General features: G+C 40.8%; 1 long non-coding RNA gene across 1 annotated transcript in view; it reads left to right on the top strand.

Moving 5' to 3' along the window:
• The first annotated feature begins 2,959 nt into the window (after positions 1 to 2,959).
• Positions 2,960 to 14,278, top strand: part of LOC122539292 (uncharacterized) — a 137,126-nt gene continuing 125,807 nt past the window's right edge. Inside the window, exon 1 of the long non-coding RNA XR_006309022.2 lies at positions 2,960 to 3,060. This is a non-coding gene — a long non-coding RNA (uncharacterized LOC122539292). The remainder of the gene's footprint in view (positions 3,061 to 14,278) is intronic.

The following is a 14,278-nucleotide window of genomic DNA, read 5'->3' on the forward strand; positions in this document are numbered from 1 at the left end:
TTATTTGCTGGTTCATTTTTCAGGGCAATGCTTTGACCAATCAGAATTTATATACCTGATTTAAAATTTAAACAAAACCTAATTGTTAAATGTCATCATCATTGACAGAGGCTTTGCCCATAACAACACCTTGACACTTATAGTCCAGTTGCCAACCAATTAGCACTTTCCCCTTATGCAGAGTAAATGTTGGTTTTCCCCCTACATTTGTATTTTTGTGAATTGGCCTGATGAGTACACGACGTAAAACTTTAACAAAATGTGCCTGATGCAACAATACCTGATCAGTAACTGTTGTGTTCAGATCCAAACAATGCTTCTGTGGGTAAACATGTGTAATGCAATTATGGCATTGACCCAGAGTTAATGGTGCTTGTACTGCTAATTGATGGATTTGTTAATAAAGTTACTGGGGCTTGACTTCTAATGGAAAAGATACATTTAGTACCTGTTTGTCGGAGTGAAGGAGTTAATTGACAGTATGTAGACATATATTAGTGGAGTTTAGGCAAATGCATCAAGTAAGAAACAATTTGCATTTATGTGCCTTCAACATTGTTAAAAAAAAGGTCTCTTGACAGTTCAAAGAGCAGAATCAAAAAGCTATGATAAAAAGTGTCAAAGACTGATCAAAGAAGGTGAGTTGGAATAACGATCTTCATCAAAAATAAGGAAGGGATTCTGATTTTCAATCTTTGCAAATGAAGCCAATTCCAGGAGAGTGGGGTGAAAGAAGGACTGCTGGTTCAAGCAGAAGAGGAGAGAGTTGGAGAAACCGAGTTTGAGTTGGAGGATGTTACAGAGATCGGGAAGGGTAAGGATATGAACAATTGAAATATGAATATAGGATTCAATATTTGTGGTTTGTGAGGACAGGAATCCACTTTAAACCAGAGAAGTCAAGAATGGTGAGTGAACGGGACAGGAGATGATATTTGTAGTCAGTGTAGATCAGGAATTTAGCACGTTATAGTCCTGAATGTAAAGCACGACTATGATAATTTAGTTCATCTATCACGTTCAAGGTAAATCTTGAATCATAGAACGCTTATAGTACAAAAAGAGGCCTTTAGGCGTATTGAGTTTGTACACACCTTCCCAAGGAGAGAATTGAACCCAGTTCCCTGGCAACGTGAGGCAACAGTGCTAGCCATTGTGCTGCTCTGACATCTGGTATTAGGGATGCACTTAATTATTGCAGTATAATCTGAGGACCGTTTGTGAAAATTATCACGGGGTTTATGTTCAATAGTCGGACTCTTCACCTTCCAAGACAAAGCTGGAGTTTCTGAGACATTCAAGGTCACAGGCTCTTCACCTTTGCAAAGGTGGCACCTGAGGGATAAATTCAGATGTTCTGCAACAGAGTCCACCCTCACAGAGAAGGCAAAGGAGCTGGGTGTGCTGTTAAAGTGCAGTTACTTCAGTTATATCTGATATTTAAAAGTTGAGATTTTAAAATTTCAAATTTGATAAGGAAGCACATCAAAAGTTAAAACACCAGATGAGTGCACATGTTGGGTTCAATAATAAAGGAAAGATTAGCCTAGAGGAAGCTGGAGTAGGGATGAATAAATCAGTTTCATATTGGCAAGTTGTAACTCATGAAGTGATGTAGCCACAGTGCTGGGATCTTTCAACTACTTCCAATTTAGGTAGGGGTCAAATAGATGGCAGCTAAATTGGTCACACTCAACAAAAACAGATCGGAAAGGTAGAGAAGGTAGCAAATCTTTAAGGCAGTAAAGTGAGTGGGGCAAGAGTTTGGTAGATGGAATAACAGGTGGGAAAACATGAGCTTGTTCACTTTGGCAGGAAGAACCGAAAAGCAGTGTACTATTTAATGGAGAGAGATTTCAGAGCTCAGAAGTACAAAGTGATGTGAGCGTCTTCATACATGAATGACAAACCGTTACTCTGCAGGTTTAGCAGGTGATTAGGATGGTAAATGGAATATTGGTGTTTATTGCACGGATAATGGAATATAAAAATAAGGATGTTTTACTGCAGCTGCCTTAAGCCTTGGTGAGACCACATGTGGAGAACTGTGTACAGTTTTATTCTCTTTATTTGACAAATTATGTAATTGCATTAGAAACAGGTTGGAAGCAGGTTCATTCAACCAATGAAATGCTTACCTTATGAAGAAAGATTGAGTCTGTATCCATTGCAGATTAGAATAATGCAAGCTGAGCATATTGCAAGATTCCATCAGGACTTGACAGCGCAGATGCTGGGAGTATGATTTCCTGAGTTAGAGAGAGTAGAACCAGGTAACATTGATTAAACATAGAAGGTACTCACTTAGGACTGAGGAGACCTTTTTTCTTTCTATTTGAGGGTAGTTAGTATATGGAATTCTCTTTCCCTGGAGGCTGGGTCGTTGAATTTAATCAAGGCAGTCAAGGATTAGGGAGGGCAGACAAGAAAGTGCAGAGACCACAACCAGTTCAGTCATGATCTTATTGAATGTTGGAAAAGACTCGATGGGATGAAAGGCCTATTGTTTCTCCTTTACCTTTTGGTCTTATGGTCTTAAACCTATCAAACAAGTAAACGACTGAGGCAGTTGAGGGCAGAGTTTGTCTGTGCCAGCCAGATAGCCAAGTGGCATAAGTCAACCACCAAACTCCTGGGAACTCATGGTCTATCTCTCCAACCCCAGAAGCTGCTGTCCAGTTTATGCTTCAATGATCTGTTTTGATCTCACTGTTCCATGTTTCTGGAAAGTTGCCACTTCTGTTTTAAATGGACAGTAGCGTAATTTCTTGGTTGCTTTATAACAGCTGACTAATCAGGACATCTGGTCAATAACCAGCAACATGTTTATGTTTTTCTGAAGCTGTCAAGTGTTGGCAGTTACTTTGCTTTAATACAATTTACAGCGAAGGTCTGGAGTGATTATCTGGGTTGACTGGAATGAGGGTTATTACTCAATGCAATAGAACTCTGGAGTCGATGCTTGCTCATGAAGAAATGACTTTTGCTTTTGCTACAGAACTCTTCATCATCTACAAATCCCATTGAAGGGAGAGACTACTTCATGAATCACTGCAGTTTGTGAGTTTTATTTCAATAATCTTCTCCTTTGAGTTTGTTGCACATTCCTGGAACAATCAGTGCGTCCAACAGCAAGGACATTTATCTATTTTTCTTTCAAATCTCCCTTTAGGTTTCTCTTTAACAAGCAGTACGTCATATTGTAAAAGCACCAAGCAATTGTGCTCGTATTTCTTGTATATATTTTTGTCAACTAGGATATTTTTCTTCAATTAATTAAGGTGAGATGAAAGACTTGAAGTAAACAACAATGCGTTTAAACAGAAAAGGGACTTTTTTTCGGACGGGAAATGAATTTTGTTTTACATGTTTGAACCCATGCCAACATTCAGAGAATTATTTCGTCAGAATATTCATTGACTGCTTCCATTACCAAAAATAAAACAGGAGACTGGGTCTGTTACAAGCTTGCTCAATGAAGCCAGAACTGGATAAGAAGCGTTGCTGAATTATAACACATTGATCATAATATCACAATAAACCAAATCTTTATCATAGCAAGCAGTGTGCAGCACACGGAATAACTGGGTGTTGTTCTCAAGATGGAAGGATGTATATAGTGTGTATAACAGTTGTCTCACTGAGTGGTTAAGAAGGCATTTGGCACATCTGCCTCCATTGCTCAGTCCTTTGAGTATAGGAAATGGGACGTCGTGTTGAAGTTGTACAGGACATTGGTGAGGCCTCTTCTGGAATACTGTGTCCGGTTATAGGAAGGATGTTATTAAGCTGGAGAAGGTTCAGAAGAGATTTACCAGGATGTTGCCGGGTATGGAAGATTTGAGACATAAAGAAAGGCTGGGTAGGCTGGAACCTTTTTCACTGGGACGTAGGAGTTTGAGAGGAGACTTGATAGAAATTTATAAAATAATGAGGGGTACAGCTAGTGTTAATGGTAATTGTTTTTTCCCTCGAATGGGAGATTTCCCGACTGGGGTGGGGGTGGGGGTGGGAGGGACCAGATTTTTAAGGTGAGGGGGGAGAGATTTAAAAAAGACATGAGCAAATGTTTTACTCAGAGGGTGGTTTGCATGCGGCATGAATTTGTATGGAATGAAGTGGTGGATATGGATACAATTACAACATTTAAAAGACATTTAGCTAAGTACATGAATAGGAAAGGTTTGGAGGGCTAGGGGCCAGGAGCAGTTTAGTTTGGGATATCTGGTCAGCATGGACTGATTGGACCGAAGGGTCTGTTTCCGTGCTATATAACTCTATGACTCTCTATGGACAAATGTATATAATATATGTCTATGTATGGAAAATGTATCTACTGTATATAATGGATGGTCTCTATATGGCTGAATGTATATCAATATATATAAGTATATTTGCCATGTTGAAAATGTATTTAACAGATGGTCTCTATCTGGACAAATGAGAGTAAGGATGGAACCATTTTGAGTAACAGAGAAAACACTTCAAAGAACTCCAAAACTGTGATGCAATCGTAACTGAGGACATGTTTAAGGAGCTCCCCCAAATCCCCATCAAAGATGATCTTTGACTCTCACCTGGTGTGGCAGAAGTTAAAGCTACCATTAGACACATGAAGAATGGAAAAGCCACAGGCGTGGATGGAATTCCAGTGAGGATTTTCAAACTTGGTGCTTATGTGTCATCTCCATTACTGTTCCTGACAATCTGGGACAAAGAAGTAATTCCCTGCCAATCGCAGGGATGCTGCCATTGCCACCGTATTCAAGAAAGTAAACAAAGTGCACTGTGGGAATTAGTGAGGAATCTCCCTAATCTCCATTGCTGGCAAGATCGCCACCTAAATCCTCACAAGGACCCTTCTTCAAGTCTTGGAGAAAATTCTTCCTGAAATCCACTGTGGGTGAATGTATACAATGCATGTTGCAGATGTTCATCACTTGGAATGCATACAGTGCCCACAATGGTTATTATCTATCTGGAAGAATGCACATAATGTATCTAACCAAAGTTGTCCATATGGACAAATGTGTATCATGGTTGAGGGCATAAGAAACAAAAAAGTTTTACGGAATAATAAGCTAGATAATTCCGAGAATAGTTTAGAGTTTTTTCGCAGGACGTATCACTGGCATGGACTCAGTGAATGGAATATCATCCTTCCCTATCAAAAATGACTCTATGATTCTAAGCATGCTGGTTTGTGACTACATCACATACTGTCATTGGGTCAAAATCCTGGAACACCCTCCCTAATGGCATTGTGAGTCTACCTACAGCACAGGGCTACAGCGGTTCAAGAAGGTAAAAGGAGATGAAAATGTAGGTGGTCCTATCAGTAAGTTTGATAGAGCTGTTGATAGAAGGTTATCAAAGAATGCTGCAGGATATTGATCTGCTGAAACTTTGGGTGGAGAAATGGAGGACAAGTGTGAGATGATGCATTTTGGAAGGTCAAATGCAAGAAGGAACTATACAGAAAATGGCAGGATCCTTAGGAGCATTGATAAACAGAGGGATCTTGGAATCCAAGTCCATAGCTCCATAAAAGTAGCAACGCAAGTAGATAAGATGGTAAAGAAGACATATGGCATGATTACCTTCATCAGTCAGGGTATTGTGTATAAAATTTGGCAAGTCACGTTGCAGTTGCAGTTGCATAAGACTTTAGTTCAGCCACATTTGGAATATTTTATGAAGTTCTGGTCTCCATACGATAGGAAGGATGTGGAGGCTTTAGAGAGAATACAAAAAAGATTTACCAGGATGTTACCTGGATTAGAGTGTATTAGCGAGAATAAGAGGTCTGACAGACTTGGATTGTTCTTGTTAGCACGTCAGAGGCAGAGGGGCAGATCTTTATACAGAAGTATATATGATTATGAGAAGAGTGGATAGAGTGGATAGTTGGAGTCTTTTTCCCACGGTGGAAATGTTGAATATTTGGGGGAATAGGTTTAGCGTGAGACGGGAAATGTTTAGAGGAGATGTGCGAGATAAGTTTTTTACACAGAGGGTGATAGGTGATGGGAACACGCTGCCATGGGAGGTGATAGAAGCAGATATGTTAGCAGCATTTCAGAGACATTCAGACAGAGGCATGAACAGGCAGGGAATAGAGGGATATAGATAGGGATTAATTCAGAATGGCATTATGGCCAGCACAGATATGATGGGCTGAAGGGTCTGTCTCTTTGCTCTACTGTTCAATGTTCTAAGGCAGTTCACCACTACTTTCTCAAGAAGGTGCAATAAATGCTACCCTTTACACTAATGACCATATCCCCTGAATATATTTTAAAGAAGTTAAAATATGTAATGATTGTTGAGGAAATTGAGAAATGTTTCAGACAGATATCGCCACCACCACATCTGGACAACTGCTCTCCTTATTTCAGGAAGAAAAGTAAACACACTGGCAGCCTTTCAGAGAATGTTTCCCAGAATAATGCCTGGAATGGGCGAGTTGTCTTATCAGGAATAATTAGGCAGTCTGGGCGTGTATCTACTGGGGTTCGGAAAATTAGAGGTAACTGTAAATGCCATTGAGGCAGAGTCAATTGAGACATTTGGTGATTACTTAAGTGGAAACACTGTATGAGGATAGGGGAAGTCTGGGAGAATGGGGTATCAAGTTGTAGTGCTTATTGGAGAGCTGGCTCACACACAATGGGCCGAATGCACTGCAATGATTCTGTCATTCCTGAAGATTTGGTGGAAGAGTCTTTGAATATCTTAAGCCCAAGGTAGGTAGATACTAGAGCGAGGGGGTGGAAGGTTTTTTTTTTAAGCTAGAGACATGATTGCTGGGCCTCTTTCTGAGATATTTGTATCATCGATAGTCACAGGTGAGGTGCCGGAAGACTGGAGGTTGGCAAACATGGTGCCACTGTTTAAGAAGGGCGGTAAAGACAAGCCAGGGAACTATAGACCGGTGAGCCTGACCTCCGTGGTGGGCAAGTTGTTGGAGGGAATCCTGAGGGACAAAATGTACATGTATTTGAAAAGGCAAGGACTAATTCGGGATAGTCAACATGGCTTTGTGCGTGGGAAATCATGTCTCACAAACATGATTGAGTTTTTTGAAGAAGTAACAAAGAAGATTGATGAGGGCAGAGCAGTAGATGTGATCTTTATGGACTTCAGTAAGGCATTTGACAAGGTTCCCCATGGGAGACTGATTAGCAAGGTTAGATCTCATGGAATACAGGGAGAACTAGCCATTTGGATACAGAACTGGCTGAAAGGTAGAAGACAGAGAGTGGTGGTGGAGGGCTGTTTTTCAGACTGGAGGCCTGTGACCAGTGGAGTGCCACAAGGATCGGTGCTGGGCCCTCTACTTTTTGTCATTTACATAAATGATTTGGATGCGAGAATAAGAGGTACAGTTAGTAAGTTTGCAGATGACACCAAAATTGGAGGCGTAGTGGACAGCGAAGAGGGTTACCTCAGATTACCTCTGGACCAGATGAGCCAATGGGCTAAGAAGTGGCAGATGGAGTTTAATTCAGATAAATGCAAGGTGCTGCATTTTGGGAAAGCAAATCTTAGCAGGACTTATACACTTAATGGTAAGGTCCTAGGGAGTGTTGCTGAACAAAGAGACCTTGGAGTGCAGGTTCATAGCTCCTTGAAAGTGGAGTTGCAGGTAGATAGGATAGTGAAGAAGGCGTTTGTTATGCTTTCCTTTATTGGTCAGAGTATTGAGTACAGGAGTTGGGAGGTCATGTTGCGGATATACAGGACATTGGTTAGGCCACTGTTGGAATATTGTGTGCAATTCTGGTCTCCTTCCTATCGGAAAGATGGTGTGAAACTTGGGAAGGGTTCAGAAAAGATTTACAAGGATATTGCCAGGGTTGGAGGATTTGAGCTACAGGTAGAGGCTGAGTAGGCTGGGGCTGTTTTCCCTGGAGCATCGGAGGCTGAGGGGTGACCTTATAGAGGTTTACAAAATTATGAGGGGCGTGGATAGGATAAATAGACAAAGTCTTTTCCCTGGGGTCGGGGAGTCCAGAACTAAAGGGCATTGGTTTAGGTTGAGAGGGGAAAGATATAAAAGAGACCTAAGGGGCAACTTTTTCACGCAAAGGGTGGTACATGTATGGAATGAGCTGCCAGAGGATGTGGTGGAGGCTGGTACAATTGCAACATTTAAAAGGCATTTGGATGGGTATATGAATAGGAAGTGTTTGGAGGGTTATGGGCTGGGTGCTGGCAGGTGGGACTAGATTGGGTTGGGATATCTGGGCGGCATGGACAGGTTGGACCGAAGGGTCTGTTTCCATGCTGTACATCTCTATGACTCTATGACTCTATGAGTAGGTGGGAATGTGGAATGGAGGTTACAGTCGGATCTGTAGACTCGAGAGGCAGAGAGGCTTACTACCTTTTCTTATTCTACTTTTTCACCTTCTGGGAAGAATTCCACCACTTTGCGATATTGAAGGGTGCCCTCTGGAATAGGTGTTCGCGTCATTGTGCAACCCCGCATTATAGAAAACTCGAGCTTTAGAAACAGTGTTTAAAGTGTTGGCGATGTAATTGTGTTACAGCCAACACACACTTTAAAAGTTTGCACGATAGAAACAGCACCCCCAGTTCGTCAATCACATCACAGCCAACTTGCGTTAACGAAACGCGCAGTATAGCAGAGTGACCTGTGTCTGCAACCAACTCTGAGAGGGAGAGATCAGACTGGATTGACTGCAATGACAGTCTTTAATTCTCTGCCCATTCTCAGTTATTGTTAACAAGTGATAGAGATGTGGAAGGATCTGTCTGTTGTGTGGAACTGCATGCTGAAGTTAACTGGTATCTTCTGCAAAGAAAGGAGAAGATTTGAGTAAAAACAAAAATGCTGTGCTACAAACTATTTTTATATGAACGAAGAAACACTCTAGTTAGGTGTGAGTTGAAAGCACCATCCTATTGAGAAGTAATGTCTGGAAATATGCAATATTCTCAGAAAGGAAATTCCTGTGTCAATCACACTGCTTTCAGGTGGGAACAGCTTGTTTGCATATTTATAAAGAAGCTGAAAACACCACTATTATAGTGTAGATAAACTTGATTTGGGAAACAAATAAAAGTAAAAAATGGCATCATGATGAAGAGAAAGAAAATCACCTATATTTCTTCAGCATTTCACAAATCCACTAAGTCCCAAAATATGATTACAGTCAATAAAATATTTTTGGACTGCAGTTGCTGTTGTAATGTGCAAAATCCTCATTCATGCCTTTACTACCTGCAGGCTTGTTTCTCTTCCAGCTGGTCTCCCATAATCTAATCTCTTTAAACTTCAAGTTGTAGGATCACAGGAACATAGGAACAGGAGTAGGCCATCCAGCCCCTCGAGTCTGTTCCACCTTTCAATGAGATCATGGCTGATCTGTGGCCTAACTCCATATATCCATCTTTGGGCCATATCCCTTAATATATTTGCTGAACAAACCATTATCTATCTCAAAATTATCATTAACAACTGATCCACTGTCTTTGGGGAAGAGAGTTCCAAACCTCTCCCACCCTTTGTGTGTAGAAGAGCTTCCTAACATCTCTCCTGAACGGTCTGGCCCTAATTCTCAGACTATGCCCCTCGTTCTAGAATCTCCAGCCAGTGGAAACCATTTATCTTTATCTACTCTGTCTTTTCCTATTAATATCTTGAAGACTTGGATCAGATCACCATTTAACTTTCTGGACAAGGTCTAATTTGCATAATCTCTCTTTGTAACTTAACCCCTGAAGTCCAGGTATCATTCTGGTAAATCTACGCTGTACTCCCTCCAAAGCCGATACATCCTTCAATCGTCAAAAACTGTGTTGTAGCAGATCCTATCCATCATGTAACTGAGCAAATATGGCTCACTGGCAACATGTTGATTTAAAAGTTTTCATGTTCTCACCCCACCTATCTCTGTATTCTCCTATGGGTCCTACAACTCTCTGAGATATCAGTGTTCCTCTAATTTGGCTTCTTGCTGGTTACTGATTCTGGCTCCATGGATGGTTGTGACCTCAGTGATGAAGGTCCCTAACCACTGAAACACCCTCTGTCCATCTCCATCTCTTTCCTGACATTCCTGAAAAACTACAACTTCAGCCACAATTTTGGTCATCTGACTTTATATTTCCTTATGTGGCTTTGTGTCATATTTTGTTTAATCATGTCACTTTGAAGAGTGTTAGAATGTTTCGTTACATTAAAGGTGCTACACAAATATGAGGTCAAGTTGCCCTAGGCCTACTCTCTCATTGCAGAGAGATGTCTGGTGGTGGTTCAACCTGAGGGTCAACATGCCTGTGGTGAGTGGGGAGGTTGAAGAGATGGGTCCTTCAGGATAACCTCAGACAGTGCGGGATTGGAACCCAAATACTTGGTATCACTCTGCATTGGGAATCAGCCATTCAGAGGTAGATAGATTCTAGATAAGAGAGGGGATGGAAGGTTTTTTGGAATAGGTGGGAATGTGGAATGGAAGTTGCAATCAGATCAGCCATGACCTTATTGAAAGGACAAACAGGCTTGAGAGGCAGAGTAGCTTACTCCTCTTTCTAATATGTTCACATACTGTCACCTCCTGGGCAGGCTGGGCTGGAAAGAATTCCATCCACTTGGCAATATTAAATAGTGCCCTCTGGAACAGCTATATCCACAAACAACTGTGTGAGGGGCAAATCGGACAGAGATGGCTACATTGACAGCTAGCCAAACCCCGAAGTTGTTGTTGAAACACAGCTGTGACTTGTCTGCAGCTAGATTTTACAAACAGTACAGTAATCATCAGCAGAGAATCCTGAGGTGATATTGGTTGTTGGATAATATTGATCAAGTTACTGGTGATAACTCATCAACCCTGCCTTAAAGTGGTGCCAGAGACCTTTTACATCTAACTAAGATGGCAGAACACTGTTTAATCACACATTCCAAATTCACAGCCTCTGAGCCTTTCTGATTATTGCTGTCACCATCATCATTTGTGGGCTGTGGGTATAGCCGGCTGGGTCAGCATTTACCCAACACTAATTGCCCTTGAGAAGGTGATGTTGAGCTGCCTCCTTGATCTGCTGCAGTCCATTTGCTTTATTATTATTAATTATTATTATGTAGAGCTTCTGTCGCTTAGATCTTGTGCTGCAGTGAGACTTGAACCCAGAACCTTCTGCACCAAGAAAAAGTTCTGCTAACTGAGCCATAGATTCTCAAGCCACATTGGCTTTGTAGGAGTGATAGATGCACAGTTCCAAGCTGTGGCAAATCATGATTTCAAGGAACAGCATTCCAAGACCTGTCTGCATTCAACATTTTCACATTGTGATTTTTTTGCAAATTATGATATTTCTTGTCAATGCAATGGTCCCTGTTTTGCAGGAGTTTTGAATTTCATGGCTTACCATGCTTTCTTTGTGAATGTCCAGGGTTTGGAGTGTTTCACCTCAAATTTGTCAGAAGTGCGAACTGATGTTGACTCAGCGAGAGCAACTGAACATCTGGGATCTCAATCCACAATCCTCAAACTGGCACCACATCACAAATATTCACTCGCCCCACCACCAATAGCAATGTGTACCATCAACAAGATGCACTGCAGAAATTCGCCAAGGCTTCTTTAACAGCACCTTCCAACTGCATGACCATTTCCACCTAGAAGGACAAGGGATACTTGGGGTACCAACATCTGCAACTTCCCCTAAAAGGCACTCAACATCCTGATTTGGAAATGTATCACCATTTCTTCAGTGTTGCTGGGTCTAATTGAATTGAATTGAATTGATTGTCACGTGTACCGAGGCACAGTGAAAAGCTTTGTCTTGTGAGCAATACAGGCAGGTCACAGAGTTAAGTAGCATAGATAGTAAATAACAGGTAAACAGCAGCAAAAACAAAAACACAGGTACAGGCAAATGTTAAGAATTTTGTGAGTCCATTCAGTATTCTAACAACAGTAGGGTCGAAACTATTTCAAAACTGGCTGATGTGTTCAGGTTTCTGTACTTTTTCCCTGATGGTAGAGGTTGTAGAAAAACATTGCCAGGGTGGGATGGATCTTTGAGAATGCTGGCGGCCTTTCCTTGACAGTGGGCCTGGTAGATGGATTCTATAGATGGGAGGTTGGCCTTTGTGATTGTCCGGGCCGAGTTCATCACTCTCTGCAACCGTCTCCGATCTTGAATGGTACAGTTGCCATACCAGGTAGTGATATATCCAGACAGAATGCTCTCAATGGTGCACTTATAAAATCCTGGAATTCCATCCCTGAGGACATTGTGGATCTACCTACAGCACATGGACTGTAGCGATTCAAGAAGACAGCTCACCACCACACTCTTAAGGGGCAACAAGGATGGACAATAAATACTGATCCAGACAGTGACACCAATATCCTAGGAATGGATTTTAAAAATTAACACATAGATCAGCAGTCTATTTCCACTTACCAATGTTAATTATATATTGAGAAAGAAATGAGAGAGAAAAACCTAAAGGGCAACATTTTCACACAGAGGGTGGTGTGTGTATGGAATGAGCTGCCAGAGGAAGTGGTGGAGGCTGGTACAATTACAACATTTAAAAGGCATCTGGATGGGTATATGAATAACGGTTTTGTAACAGTTTCTAACCTACTCATGTTAGAATACTGAATGGCCTCACAAACTCTTAACATTTGCCTGTACCTGTGTTTTTGTTTTTGCTGCCGTTTATCTATTATTTACTATCTATGCTAGTTAACCATGTAACCTGCCTGTATTGCTAGCAAGACAAAGCTTTTCACTGTGCCTCAGTACATGTGACAATAAATTCAAATCAATTCAATTCAATTCAATAGGAAGAATTTAGAGTGATATAGGCCAAATGCTGGCAAATGGGATTAGATTAGATTCGGATATCCGGTTAGCATGGACGAGTTGGACAGAAGGGTCTGTTTCCATGCTGTATAACTCTATGACTCTATAACTGAAAAGGAATTGAGGCAAATTCAAACCAAAACAAATTCAGAAAGATTGTATCAAGAGAAAAAGGGAAAGAAAACAAAACTTTCTTAAAATGTCCCAAAATAATTCGCTACTTGAAAGGAATCAGACTCCCCACTCAAATGGACCACAATTGGGTGAGAGGTTAATTGTTAATCACTGAGAATTACCATGTTGTTTAAAAATGCTTGTGCTGTTCATTTACTGAACGAACATTTTGCAGCACTTTTAGCAATCAAATCATGTGCATAGGGTTAAATGGTGAGATGATAGCTTCGTGAAGTTAAGGAACAGCATAAATCATCTCCCAAATTGAAGTGATTTTCAATTTAAGGGCACCTCTTTCTTGTCACAAGTTATTAGCTGATATGTTCATTAATAATGCTGTGGGTTGTTCATGTGTCATTACTGTATCAGGAATATTTGATTAATCGTACATACCTGTGCACCAAGTATGAATTGGACTTGGGCCCATTGTTATGAACTGGATAAATTGATCTTTGCAACTGAATTTCTAAACCTTTTTCCTGAACTTTCTGCTAAACAGGCACTGGCAAGAATATTGCCAATGAACTTCAGAACCATTTTCACAACAGTCCATTATGATTTTGCAATTTGCCCCTTTTTTATCCCAATATTTAGATTCAAGCATTAAAAACACAGTGCTACTGAGTGTCAATTGTGAATGAGCACAAGTTTAAGGATGTGGTGCCAATCAAATGAGTCACTTTGTCAAGGATGGTGTCAAGTTTCTTGAGTGTTCACTATTTATAAATGCTTTGGTCTATCCTTTTGAGGTTTACTTGGTGGTAAGTTGCCCAGAGGTGAAGTTAGTAAAGAGGTAACTTAAATATTACTGAAAAAAAGACAAATTTCAACAAAGCACTCTTTAATATGAGAGTTGCCCTGGTAATGCAAGCTGGGAAGCTTCAACCAAGCATCTTTTTGTTTTCCACATTACTCAAGTTCTGTCGAACCAGATGTATAAAGGGTTAATTCTTGAGCATGCTCAAAGGTGGCTATGACACTGATCACACCATAGCTGTAAGATTACAGAAAAACTGTGAAGAAAGGAATGTAGAATGTACAGTACATAGTTAATATTGAGTAATTAAAGAATTATTTGAAAAGTGCAGACACTGGTCACATCTCTTTTCAGATACAAATACGCTCCAAACATTCTCCAAGGTGCCCCACAACCAAAAGGAATGTTGTACAGAATTTTGGACATTATTTCCTGTTTAGTGTATTCCCTACCTTTTGCATCTTGCTGTTAGAAATTAGAATGGACTGATTAGCA

The sequence above is a fragment of the Chiloscyllium plagiosum genome, unplaced genomic scaffold, assembly GCF_037043375.1.
Source record: "Chiloscyllium plagiosum isolate Xiang-an unplaced genomic scaffold, Cpla_swu_hap1 HiC_scaffold_36, whole genome shotgun sequence".
Taxonomy (NCBI): Eukaryota; Metazoa; Chordata; class Chondrichthyes; order Orectolobiformes; family Hemiscylliidae; genus Chiloscyllium; species Chiloscyllium plagiosum.